At 42.7% G+C, this 13897-nt stretch overlaps 1 protein-coding gene across 1 annotated transcript in view; it reads right to left on the bottom strand.

The window, feature by feature from the left end:
- The window catches only part of PAQR8 (progestin and adipoQ receptor family member 8), a 41513-nt gene extending 37688 nt beyond the window's left edge, over window positions 1-3825 (bottom strand). The window contains exon 1 of the mRNA XM_069975956.1: window positions 3737-3825. The gene's annotated coding sequence lies outside the window, so the exon portion shown is untranslated. The remainder of the gene's footprint in view (window positions 1-3736) is intronic.
- Window positions 3826-13897: the final 10072 nt, after the last annotated feature.

Below are 13897 nucleotides of genomic sequence, written 5' to 3'. Positions count from 1 at the left end.
AAGTATTAATCACGGCCATGTTGCAAATCGGCAACAACGGCTGTGATTAATACTTAACTTACGTTGTGTGAACATGGCCTAATACTGTATGAAGGTCTCATGGTTTATAATATTGTATTGAGGTCTCATGGTTTATCATACTGTATGGCATTCTCATGGTTTATATTAATGTATACGTATAGGATTAACCTCCTCAAGCTTAAAACACATGAGGCAGGGGGCTTACAAAGGGTAAAGTTCTGCAGGTTTGTGCTAGAAGGGGTCCTGAAAGTGACTACAGATGTAACATTGGTTTGTATTAGAGACATTCTCTCATCATTCTACCCTTTAACTCCATCATAACTGTGATCGGGACTCTATCAGGATATGTACAGAGCCTTGTATGGGTGATACCATGTGCAGGCCAGGCTTTGTATGTGTAGTAACATCTGATCTTTAAGACCTGAGGGGAGATATGGAATTCTAATAATTTTCAGAGGCGTGGGAGTCCGGAGTCCCTCCCGTGTAGCACAGCACAGTCACTACACACGCTGCTGCCATCTCCCAATATTACTTTCTATAGACATATAAAGGAATCTTATTTTACAATATGACACCTTATACAGCCATACAATAATATAAAACTGATACAAACCCATAAAAAACAGGAATAAATCAGAAAGAGTTAAGCCTGTGTTCACACGTTGCAGCACTGTTGTGGTACCGCGGCGGTATTACTGTGATTATACAGTAGTGTGACAGTGCTGCAATGTGTGACCAAAGCCTCAACTACAACTAAAAAGCCCATAGCCTCCTAATTCATCCAATAAACAAGTCCCCTACACAATGGAGCTGATCACATGTTTCCATCATCATATTGATGGGTTTTACGTTTTTTTCCTCTGTCAGTTTCTTGTTTCACCATATCACCGTACGTCAAACAAATCCCCAAAAATTTAAACCGAGAAGTGGGCGTGTTCTTAAAAGCTCACCATAACCAACATATTTATTAAGCAAACCGTTTTAAAAAAATTTTTTTTGAAGGTTTTCACTTCTTAAAACCATGCATCTGAAGTAAACAAGTCTCTGGCAGGCTTTATCTGCAACTTTGTAGCCAGTGGCGTAGCTACCATGAACTGTTATGGCGCCCGGGCAGTAAGGGGGCCCGACCCTGGCGAATCATTATCTGCCTTCATGGTACACCACTCTTAGAGCCCCCTGATCGCAGCAGCACCTACCCCCTCTTCCCATACACATTTGGCGGGCGCAGCGTTGCTGGTGTCATGTGTGTGCTGGGGACCTGCCAAAACACCGGAATACTGCGCCGGGCCAAGTGAGTATGGGGCTCGGGGATGTCATGTCACTGACAGCTCCCCCCCCCCCCCCCGACAGCTGGGGGACCCATACTGGATTTATGGGGCCCCATGACTCCTAGCTATGCCCCTGTTCTTTGTAATGCTGGGATGGTTATTCACAGTCAGTTCATTGGGAACTTGACCTCAGGTTAACCCTCCCAGCATTACAGAGATGCTACCAGGGGCGGATTAACTTTACTAAGGGCCCCGGGCTGTTCACTAAGCTTGGGCTCCCCCAACCCACTGTAACTATGGTGGCACTAACTTAAGTCTTTTTCCTCCATAATGCAGCCTGTAAAGGACCTGTGGTGACATCATTGTCACATGATAAGGTCCTGCAATATATTCTCTAATGTTACTGCATTGTCTCCTGGCGGCAGTTTTGCCCTGATTTGTACAAAATTGCGGTAAAAAGCAGAGATTTTTATGCAAATCATGGCTGAACATAAGTCTGTTTGGGGGCCATGGGCCCCTCTGGAGCTCAGGGCCCGGGCTACCGCCCAAAACGGACCTATTATAATCTGCTACTGGATGCTACAATGTTGCAGATTTTTTGGTTCAAGTAAATACCTCCCCCCCCCCCCCCCCCCCCCCCCAAATAAATAAATAAATAAATAATCAGCAATGGATTCTAGAATTCTGGAATATTCTCAGGCCAGCTACAGGACCTACTGGTTTGCTATTTTCTAGATGCAATGAAGTTCAGTGGCCAAACCTACATCACATCCATGCTGCATTATTGTGTGTTATGGTTCGGATTTCCAGGGTGGTTCTATAGCGTATTGTGTGACACCAGGCACCAGTTTTAGTATTCTGGTGCAGGAAAACAGGATGGCAAATAAACAGTGTGGGGCAATAGACCCAGAAGCTGAGCTGGTGCCACCAGTAGGGGGAGTCAGTGGATATCCTGCAGTAACAGTCATAACTCTGACCCTGTCCCAGGTCCGCCACCTATTACAACCTTTAGACTTCTAGGTTGCCTGTTAGTGTTATACACTGCAATACAGTATAAGTATTGCTGTGAGCTATGGAGTAATTTCATGGCTTAGTCCCTTAGTTTACGAATAAAATATTACTGTACTGAAAGAGTAGTAGATGCTTGGAACAAACTACCAGCAGATGTGGTGGGTAAATTTACAATAACTGAATGTAAACCTGCCTGGGATAAACCTATTTTTATCCTAAGATAATAAGGAGGGAAATACTAAAAAGACAGACTAGATGGCCCAGGGTGATGACAATCTTCTATGTTTCAAAAAACTAGAGCTAAAAAAAAATCCCTCATACAGCTTCATTACCAATTGCCAATCCCTCCAATTGTGGGGTGTCAAGGAGTTGTCACAGCAGCTGGGGGTCCGTTACAGTGTAACAGGATACTGGTAAAATACACTGAAATACAGAAGTATTGCAGACTATCAGGGTATTGTGCAAAGTGATCACATCCTGAGAGGACCAAAAAAATATAAAGTGTAAAAAAAAAAAAAAAAATTAAAGTATTAAAATTGAAAGTATTAAAAATAGCGACCTTTTCCTGTGCTTTAAGAAGACAACAGAGCATTTGTTAAGTAATAAAACATAAACACTGGTTGGTATCACTGTACGGATAAGTTCATGGTTCTCTCTGCATCCAGTGTCCAGTGTCATAAAACTCCCATCGATTTCAATAGAAATTTTAAAATGTTTGGAAAAGTGACACTTCAATCTCTACAGGGTACCACAAAGATGGCAGTAGGAGTGGATGATTGGAGTTACCAGCGCCCCCTGTCCTCAGGTTGTGTGCGGTATTACAACTAAGGTCTGTTCATTCCAATGAAACTAAGCTGCAATACCCTGCCTAACCTGAGGACAAGAGTGGCGCTGTTTCTGAAAGAAAGCAACTATATTTTTTCTAATCCTAGACTACCCCTTTAAGACTGCCCAGGTAACAGGTTGGACTTTAACAACTTAATTCCCATGTTCCTGCTACAGATAAAGTGGATGTTCGGACAAATATTCCCCCAAAATGTCACTGCAGGGACCTGTTTCTGGACTAAAGATGGATATACAGGTTTCCTTAAGAAAGAAAGAAACTTTCAGTTTTCTATGGAATCTCCCCCAATAACATAGCAACAGATACAATGACATAAAAGCATTACTACAAGTAACATTGGGATGGACTGACCACAGCTGCCCCAGAACATCTTGCTCAAAACGTGTGATAATCAAATCAATTAGTGAGCCAAGAAGTTCTGCAGCAGCAGCAGCGAGCACTCACTATAACAAGCATACAAGACTGAGTGACATGAACACAACAAGTGTCTTGGAGCAGATGCTGCTGGGATGTAAGTGAATCTAGAGGAAATGGAGGAGAGGAATAAGCGGCCGGGATGACAGTGACACGGAGAGACCCCGGGGTACAGTACCTTCCCGCTGCAGCGGCGGCAGGATCCGGGCTGAGCTCCCGGGCTGTCAGATGGGGCCAAGCAGCTGAGTGTGCAGCCAGAGCAGCTCACAAACAGGGTGTGTGTATGAGAAGTGAGACAGAGGAGGAGGCGGGAGGAGGCAGCAGCGGATCACAGCACCAGCACATACACAAACAATCCACAACTCCCTCACACCATCACAACATGCTACGTACCGTACACAACTAACACGGTGCATTATATCACAGATACAGTGCTACACAACTCCCTCACACCATCACAACATGCTACGTACCGTACACAGCTAACACGGTGCATCATATCACAGCACCAGCACATACACAAACAATCCACAACTCCCTCACACCATCACAACATGCTACGTACCGTACACAACTAACACGGTGCGTCATATCACAGATACAGTGCTACACAACTCCCTCACACCCTAACAACATGCTACGTACCGTACACAACTAACACAGTGCATTATATCACAGATACGGTGCTACACAACTCCCTCACACCATCACAACATGCTACGTACCGTACACAGCTAACACGGTGCATCATATCACAGCACCAGCACATACACAAACAATCCACAACTCCCTCACACCATCACAACATGCTATGTAGTGTACACAACTAACACAGTGCATCATATCACAGATACAGTGCCACACAACTTCCTCACACCATCACAACATGCTACGTACCGTACACAGCTAACACGGTGCATCATATCACAGCACCAGCACATACACAAACAATCCACAACTCCCTCACACCATCACAACATGCTATGTAGTGTACACAACTAACACAGTGCATTATATCACAGATACAGTGCTACACAACTCCCTCACAACATCACAACATGCTACGTACCGTATACAACTAACACAGTGTATCACGTCACAGCACCAGCACATACACAAACAATCTACAACTTCCTCACACCATCACAACATGCTATGTACCGTACACAGCTAACACAGTGCATTACATCACAGATACAGTGCTACACAACTCCCTCACACTATCAAAACAATGCTACCTACCATACACAACTAACACAGTGCATCATATCACAGATATAGTGCTACACAACTCCCTCACACCATCACAACAATGCTATGTACCGTACTCAACTAACACTGTGCATCATATCACAGCACCAGCACATACACAAACAGTCCACAACTTCTTCACGCCATCACAACAATGCTACGTAGTGTACACAACTAACACGGTGCATCATATCACAGATACAGTGCTACACAACTCCCTCACACCATCACAACAATGCTATGTACCGTACTCAACTAACACAGTACATCATATCACAGCACCAGCACATACACAAACAATCCACAACTCCCTTACACCATCACAACATGCTACGTAGTGTACACAACTAACACAGTGCATTATATCACAGATACAGTGCAACACAACCCACAACTTTTTTGCACCATCACAATGCTACGTACCAACTAACACAGTGTATTGCATCACAGATACAGTGCAACACAATCCACAACCTCCTCACACATTCATAACAATGCTACGTAGTACTAACACAGTGCATCACATCACAGCCAGATACAGTGCAACACAACCCACAACTTCTTTGCATCATCACAACAATGATACTTGTAGTACTCAACTATCACAGTGCATTATATAACAACCAGATACAGTGCAACACACCTTCCTCACACCATCACACAATACTACACACAGTACAGAACTAATACAGTGCATCATATCACAGCCAGATATATTGCGACACAATTTACATTACAGCTCCACAACTGTAGTACAGCATGTCCAGATATAGTGTAACACAAGACACAACCCCATAACAATTACCATACTAGTCCCTAATGCTGCGTTTACACAGAACGATTATCGTTTAAATTTTCGTGATACCAATCGCATTTGAGCAATAATCTGCTCATGTAAACGCAGCGAACGATCAAGTGACGAGTGAGAAATTGTTCATTTTGATCTTTCAACATGTTCTCAAATCGTCGTTGGTCGCTCGCTAAAAATTCGCAGATCGCTTTGTGTAAACAGTCTGCCACCGATTCGCCCTATGTGTGAGATGGGCTTAAGCAATCTTAAAACAACCGCAATATCGAATTTTCCAAACGATCTATCAGTCTGTCTAAACGCTGATTGTAATAAAAAAAACACATCGTTACTTCGAAATCGTTAATCGTTTGATTGGGCGAATTATCGCTCTGTGTAAACGCAGCACAAGTCTACAGTGTATGACAGTGTACAGTATTCAGCTGTAGCACATCACTACTAGATACAATGTAACAATACACAAAACCCCACAGCCATACACCATGTAACTCAATGCTCAAGCCTGCAGCTGTAATGCATCATGGGCCGCTACAGTGTAACACTATATACTGCTCAGCTGTAACACATCACTAGCAGGTAGTGTGGAACACAATCCTCTCAGCATTATAACACTACTAGATATAGCAGCAGCAGCAGCACACTGTACACAACTATCACACTGCAACATGTGGTGTGAGATGTTATACAGCTGTAAATCACAGGACTAGATACAATGTATCACATTATACAGCTGCTAAAATGTATTACAATATAAAGCAATACACAAGTACATAGATAGAGATAGATAGAGAGAGATAGATAGATAGATAGATAGGAGATAGATAGAAGAGATAGATAGATAGATAGGAGAGATAGATAGAGAGAGAGAGAGAGATAGATAGATAGATAGATAGATAGATAGATAGATAGATAGATAGATAGACCTTGTTATGTGGTAGATGGAGCCGAGCAGATTGATATATTGATTGTGAAAAGAATATCAGTAGTACTTATATACTGTTTATTTAAACCCTTTCTCACTGTGGGCATCAGAGTCCAGGGGGCGGTTCTAGTTGGTGATTGACAGCTATTTCTATGTGCACACTTATACAAGGAAGTCTGTCAATCACTGAGGGAGACCGCCCACTGGACACCTAAGCATAGAGCTCGGAATACATAAAATACAATCTTTCCCCATAATAAAATATACCAATCTGCTCGGCTCCTCCTGTTCTATAACCTGATGCTAGTAGAACTAAAGATATAGATAAAGGCTCTGGCCTTTTAAGTCCAGGTTTCCTTGTGGACAATATGCTAATCCAGTTCTATCCTGGGACTTCCTCTTTACGTATAACAGAGGACTCTCTATAGAGTTACTATGGAAATGTTTCTTTGAACTTCCCATTTACTGGAGAGATAAAAAGAGAACCAGGCTGAGGGCCGATGTATTACTAAGGGGAGGATAATCACATCACCATCTATAGCACAGTCATTTACAAAGCATTGAAAGCAGCCATAGGGGAAATCATTTGTTTCCATTGTATAATGGTAAAAATGAGACACGTTATGCATCAACCCTGGGTCAGGAAACTCTCTCTGTCTGCAATGGCTGATACCAGTGAGCAATAGCTTGCATTGAAATGGAAAGACTTCAGATACGGAGTGTCCCTTTTAACCGGCAGCCCTCCCGCTTTTGCAAAACTACAATGTCCATCATGCCTGGACAGCCAACGGCTGTCCAGGCATGATGGACATTGTAGTTTTGCAACAGCTGAAGCTTCTACATCCCTGCTTTAAAGGGATTGTCCAGCAAAAATAATTTTCTTTCAAGTCAACTGGTTTCAGAAAGTTGTATAGATTTGTAATATTATTCTATTTAAAAATCTCAAGTCTTTTAGTACTTATCAGCTGCTGTGTGTCCTGCAGGAAGTGGTATATTCTCTCCAGTCTGACACAGTGCTCTCTGCTGCCACCTCTGTCCATGTCAGGAACTTTCCAGAGCAGGAGAGGGATTTGCTGCTGCTGGACAGTTCCTGACATGGACAGAGGTGGCAGCAGAGAGAATACACCAGTTCCTGCAGGACACACAGCAGCTGATAAGTACAAGTAAATAGAAGTACATTATGAATCTGTATAACTTTCTGAAACCAGTTTATTTGAAAGAAATTTTTTTTCGCAAAATAATGGCTGTAAAGTGAGCTGATGCATGTGGTACTGAGAAGGGTTAATAAAGTTCACCTTCTATTCAGTTAGGGGACTGTCACTTGTCTCAGAACTTTCGCATGGAGTTCCTCTTTGAAGACTATTTAGAGGATTCCTCCGTCTACCCACACAGAAAGCTTTGAACGCCGCCACCGCCTCTTCGTTGTCTATGACAGTTCCAGAAGTTCCTACATAGCAAGGAAACATCAATTACCATTGGAATAATATGTAATGTTATGTAATACATGCTGCAGAGCTGTATACACGAGACTTGCCCCAAATTTCATAAAGGAAACCTCTGGGGTGACCCCTATTGAGCCTCGTACTTCTCAGGGATTTTTTTATTTATTTATTTATTTTTTAAATAAATATCATATAATAATAGATCCCATTTATGCTTGTGTAATTTGGTGATCAAAAATGCCATTCTGCCTCGCTTCCTTCTTTTATCATCGCCAAGTGATTACTTGTAGAACACCAGTAGAACACCAGTCCCCATGTCACAGTGCCGAACACACCCTCAGCACATCAGCGCACTATGTCAGACATTTGTCTCCTTCACCAACTTTCATCTAGAAAACCCCTTCAGAAAAAGTGTTTCTCTACGGAAAACCCCTTTAAAGCGTCACTGTCGTTTATATTTTTTGGCAGAAATCAATAGTACAGGCGATTTTAAGAAACTTTGTAATTGGGTTTATTAGCCGAAAAAAGAATTTTTATCATGAAAAAGCAGTTTGAAGCTCTCCCACTGTCTTCATGATTCTCTATGGAGAGGGGAGGGGTGGAGGAAGATGAGGCACCAAAACAGGACAACAAAGAGTTAATTTACAGCTACATCACCTGGCTATCTCCTCTGAAGTCAGCACTGACCTTTCTGACCTCTGAATACTGGCTTTCACACAGATCCCACTGTGTAATCCTTTTGTCTCTGCTCCTCCCCCCTTTCCTCTCCATAGGTTACACAGGGTTCGACTGATGTAAAAGATTCGAGATTTCCTGATAATGAGCAGTGAATGAGAGAGAGGAGGGGGGGGGAGGGGCTGGGGAAAGTCTTTTTGAATGCACATAATGGCATATTTGCCTAATAAACCCAATTACAAAGTTTCTTAAAATCACATGTACTATTGATTTCTGCAAAAACAAACAAAAAGAAAATTCCACATAGATATATGGCGTACAATGGCCTCCTGATTCGCCCTGTCGGAGGGTGTATAGAAAAAGGTCAGACTTGTTGAGTTTCTACTTTCTGATCTTTTTTGTTCTAGGGAAAAGGAGTTACTGCAACTACCCTGAAGCGGGCCATACATTTCATACAGCTGTTGGTACAGCTATTTCTATTAATCCCGCCATACATATGCACCCTCAGCTCAGCAGAGCATGCAGGGGTGTTGCAGGATACCTGCATTCTGTAATTGCATTGGCTGTATAGGAGATGAGTTTGCTGCTGGGTGGGTCTGCTGATCAGACCACATGGACAGGGAGTGACAACTTCTCTGACTGCCACATGATAGCCCACAGGACTGTTATCTCAGTGACTATACAGGATGATTCTTTCACAATAACATTCAAACGAAACAAAAATAGAATTATCAGAATAAACCACCCTAACACCACGTGCTACAAAAATTAAGAGGGGGGGAACAATGAATCACTAGGAAGTTAAAATTAAAACTACAACTAGTTTTGCAGCAGCTGTAAAGCCACCGGTTGGAGGTCATGTGTGCGTCTACCGTCTACAGTACTAGAGGAGCTTGTTTCAGTGCCGTTTTGTGATGCGGAAAGCCGGAAAGGCCCTTCAAAGCCAGAGAGGTTTAACATATAGCAGCTTATCTTTATAGGACGTTGCACTTTTTCTTAGCACCCTTCAGTTTAAAAAGTTTTTGTGGTGAAATTGAAACAAAAAATGCAATTGCACAATTCTGTGGGATGACCGTGAGTTCACCATATAGTGGTTTCCATTTGCTTTTGCCATTTCTTCCATGTTCCCCAATTTTTTACAAGGAATGTGTTTCACGTGCTGGGCAGCAGCTTGTGTAGAATCAGTGAGCAGCAGAGCAGGAAAGCAGGGTCTCAGCAGTGGATCTGCGTTGTGTGTGAAGACAGTGAGAAATAAACACTATGTAATAGAGGGACATGCCGGCAGTTGCAGATAGCAGCATCTGAGCTTGCTCCACACTTGGCCAGCTGATATATGCCATACATGTATGACATATGGAGGGAAGGGGTTAATTTTGAAATGTTATCTGTCAAAATTATATTAAAAAAATCTAATTAAACTAGTTACATGCAGTAAAGTACCTGTCATGTCTTTTAGGTTCAATTTACACAGAAAGATTATCTGACAGATTATCTGCCAAAGATTTGAGGCCAAAGCCAGAAACAGACTATAAACAGAGATCAGGTCATAAAGGAAAGCTTGAGATTTCTCCTCTTTTCAAATCCATTCCTGGCTTAGGCTTCAAATCTTTGGCAGATAATCTTTCTGTGTAAATGTGTTATTCAGCACAATGAGTAAATGCCCATAGAGCAGGGGGAAAAAGTAATCAAACCCTTTGGAATCTCTACACTGATTAGTAACAGCGGTGAGTAATGCTGCGTTTACACGAAACGATAATTGGCCCGATCGTACGATTAACGATGTTGGAGTAACGATTTTTTTTTCATAACGATCAGCGTTTAGACGGTACAATATATCGTACGGAAATTCATTTTGCGATCGCTTAAGCCTATCTCACACATTGGTTAAATTGGCGAACGACGTGGAACGATCTGCAAATTTTTTGCGAACGACGATTTTAGAACATGTTGTGAGATCAAAATGAATGATTTCTCGTTCGTCGTTTGATCGTTCGCAGCGTTTACACGTACGATTATCGTTCGAATTTGATCGTTATCGCGCGAATGCGCACGATAATCCTTCCGTGTAAACGCAGCATAAGACACAAATATAGACAAACTCTAAACTAATAGCTCACGTCTTTAGGTCCATGTACTTACTGAAGGCCTAAAGTGGAGCATCATTTAGTATAAAGTAGGAAGAGAAGAGCCCGGCACTCACCTAATCAGTTTGCTTGTCTATTCAAGGTGCAATATGCATAGGTTTACAGGATGCGTTTCGGCCAATAGTGGCCTTCATCAGCTTGGCTAACCTGATGATAGACATGTTTTGGCCAATAGTGGCCTTTATCAGCTTGGCTAACCTGATGATGGACGTGTTTCGGTCAATAGTGGCCTTCGTCAGCTTGGCTAAGCTGATGAAGGTCACTATTGGCCAAAACGCGTCCTGTAAAGCTATGTATGTTGCACCTTGAATAAACTAGCAAATTAATTTGGTGAGTGCCGGGCTCTTATATTCATCTATTGCTGGACCCATCCACACCACTTCGAGGTGTCGTCCTTCTACTGTCATTAATATATAGTATGTCTTATAAAATGTTAGGCACTATGGGTAAGATTTATCAAACATGGTGTAAAATGAAACTGGCTCAGGTGCCCCTAGCAACCAATCAGATTCCACCTTTCATTCCACACAGACTCTTTGGAAAATGAAAAGTGGAATCTGATTGGTTGCTAGGGGCAACTGAGCCAGTTTAACTTTACTCCATGTTTGATAAATCTCCCCTTATATGTATTTTTTATTATTCCCATTGTATACACTTTCATCAGATGAGATTTCACACTCAGGTCACTGACTACGAGTAACTCTCAAAGAGCAAATAAGGGTCCTGGGTTCTTATAGTGGTGACAAAAGCTCCATTCAGGCATTATTAAGGTGCTTATTTCCACGCTTCTTTGTCAGGACTACGATAGGGAGGGTACATGGTATTGTGCTGTGCTGGGGCCCGTCCTTGCTCCTTACACTTCATTCATTATAACCAGTGTTGGACTCCCTCCAAGGCCAAAGCTGGTGCACGGTGTCAATGCTGAAAGACTTGAACGGCCTTTTATTTCCAAGGGTACTAGAGTTCAAGCTGAACCCTTCCTCTACGTCACAACACTTCTCCTGTATTTTTTTTCTGCATATTTTCCGCTTCCTAGACCTACAGGGAAGGAAAAAGTAAAAAAAAAAAAAAGTTTCTCCAGATTTGGCGAAGGGTTAAGGAATTTCTTCAGTGTTACGGTTTCCTGAGGCCCATACAGTTACCTCATTGTCACCGTATTATTATTAGCTGCCTGCACTATAATAGAGATGAATGTGGAATATAAGTAGTTGGGGGGTATAGTCACCCCATGACCGGCTATATAGAAGGTTATCCTCTCAGTAAAAGTTCTCAGGGACGGCACAGCGCCTGGCCCATAAATTGGGTACTTGGGAATGTAATGTGAAACCTGAAATGCTTACTACAAATATAATTTCAGACAATAAAAAGCTGTATATTGCTAATGGGGTCAGTTTTAAAGTGGCACTCTGGCGAAAATATTTTTCTTTCAAATCAATGGTTTTAGAAAGTTATAAAGATTTGTAATTTACTTCTACTTAAAAATCTCCAGTCTTCCAGTATTTATCAGCTGCTTTATGTCCTGCAGGAAGTGGTGTATTTTTTCCAGTCTTACACAGTGCTCTCTGCTGCCACCTTTGTCCATGTCAGGAACTGTTCAGACCAAGAGAGGTTTACTATGGGGATTTGCTCCTGCTCTGGACAGTTCCTGTATGGGACAGAGGTGGCAGCAGAGAGCACTGTGTCAGACTGGAAAGAATACACCACTTTCTGCAGAACATACAGCAGCTGATAAGTACTGAAAGATTGGAGATTATTTAAATAGAAGTAAATTACAAATCTATATAACTAGAGTACCCCTTTAACCCTTTGAGGACTAGGCCCAAAATGACCCAGTGGACCGCGCAAATTTTGATCTTAGTGTTTCCGCTTTTCCCTCCTCCCCTTCTAAGAGCTCTAGCACTCTCAGTTTTCTATCTACAAGCCATGTACTGTAAGTGCTTGTTTGTTACAGGAATAGTTGTACTGTGTAATGGCGTCTTTCATTTTACCATAACATGTGTGATGGAATTCGAAAATTATTATTTATGAAGATATAAATAGGTGAAATCGTAAAAAAGAATGCAATATGGTAACGTTTAGGCGGTTCCTGTGTCTACGTAATGTACTATATGGTAACAGCGAGATGATACTATTATTCTATAGGTCAGTCCGAACACAACCATATGCAGGTTACTGGGTTTTTTAATGTTATATATATTTTTTTTATGAAAGTAAATTTTTTAAGGAGTTAATGACACGCGGCAGCGCGATCGCTGCAGCGTGTCATTACCGGTGAGGTCCCGGCTGCTTACTGCAGCTGGCCCCCACCTCCTTTATAGCGGGAGAACCACCCAGGACGTACAGTTACGTCCAGGGTCGTCTGATGACAGACTTCCATGCCATAACTGTACAGGGTCGTCTAGGGGTTAAGGACCACAGTCATTGGGTCTCTGATTTAGTTTTATTAGCTTTACTATACAGAGCTATATATAAGTCTCCAACACCACCATTGGACAACCGCAGGGCAAGGGGTACAGCTAAGCACATATATAGGGCTTATATTTATGGTTATCTACCTATGGTCCATTTTATTTTTGTCCAAAACATATCCAGAAGGATAAAGACACATATAGGCCTTTCATTGTCCATCAACAATTTAAAGAAGACCTGTCACCCCCCGTGCCGGGGTGACAGGCTCCCGACCCCCAGCTAAATCCCCTTATACAGGCCTCATCCTGTCGAGTCCCGCTGCCGGAGCCGGTCCCGGGACGGACACATCCCGGTCTGAAGCCACGCGCTGTAGGGAGAGGTCCGGCGTCCATAGAGAATGAATGGAGCCGGACTCATCTCTGCAGCGCGCGCACGGCTCCATTCATTCAATATGGACACCGGACCTATCTTCACAGACCAGAGGCGTCATCATGACTGAGGTTCGGAGGAAAAGGGGTACGGGCCACGGTGGGGGGGGGGGGGTGTTGCTCAGACAATCCGGAATACCGAACGATTTCCTGACGTGCATCCACCGTCTGAGCCGGGTTTCCGAACGAAAATAGGACAGGATCTATAAAATCCTGACCTATTTTCCGGAACGGACACCCTTCAGGAAAAATCCTGAAGG

Source organism: Dendropsophus ebraccatus, chromosome 6, assembly GCF_027789765.1.
Source record: "Dendropsophus ebraccatus isolate aDenEbr1 chromosome 6, aDenEbr1.pat, whole genome shotgun sequence".
Classification (NCBI taxonomy): domain Eukaryota; kingdom Metazoa; phylum Chordata; class Amphibia; order Anura; family Hylidae; genus Dendropsophus; species Dendropsophus ebraccatus.
Note: the sequence above shows the minus strand (reverse complement) of the source record. Positions and strands in the feature narration are given on the sequence as shown.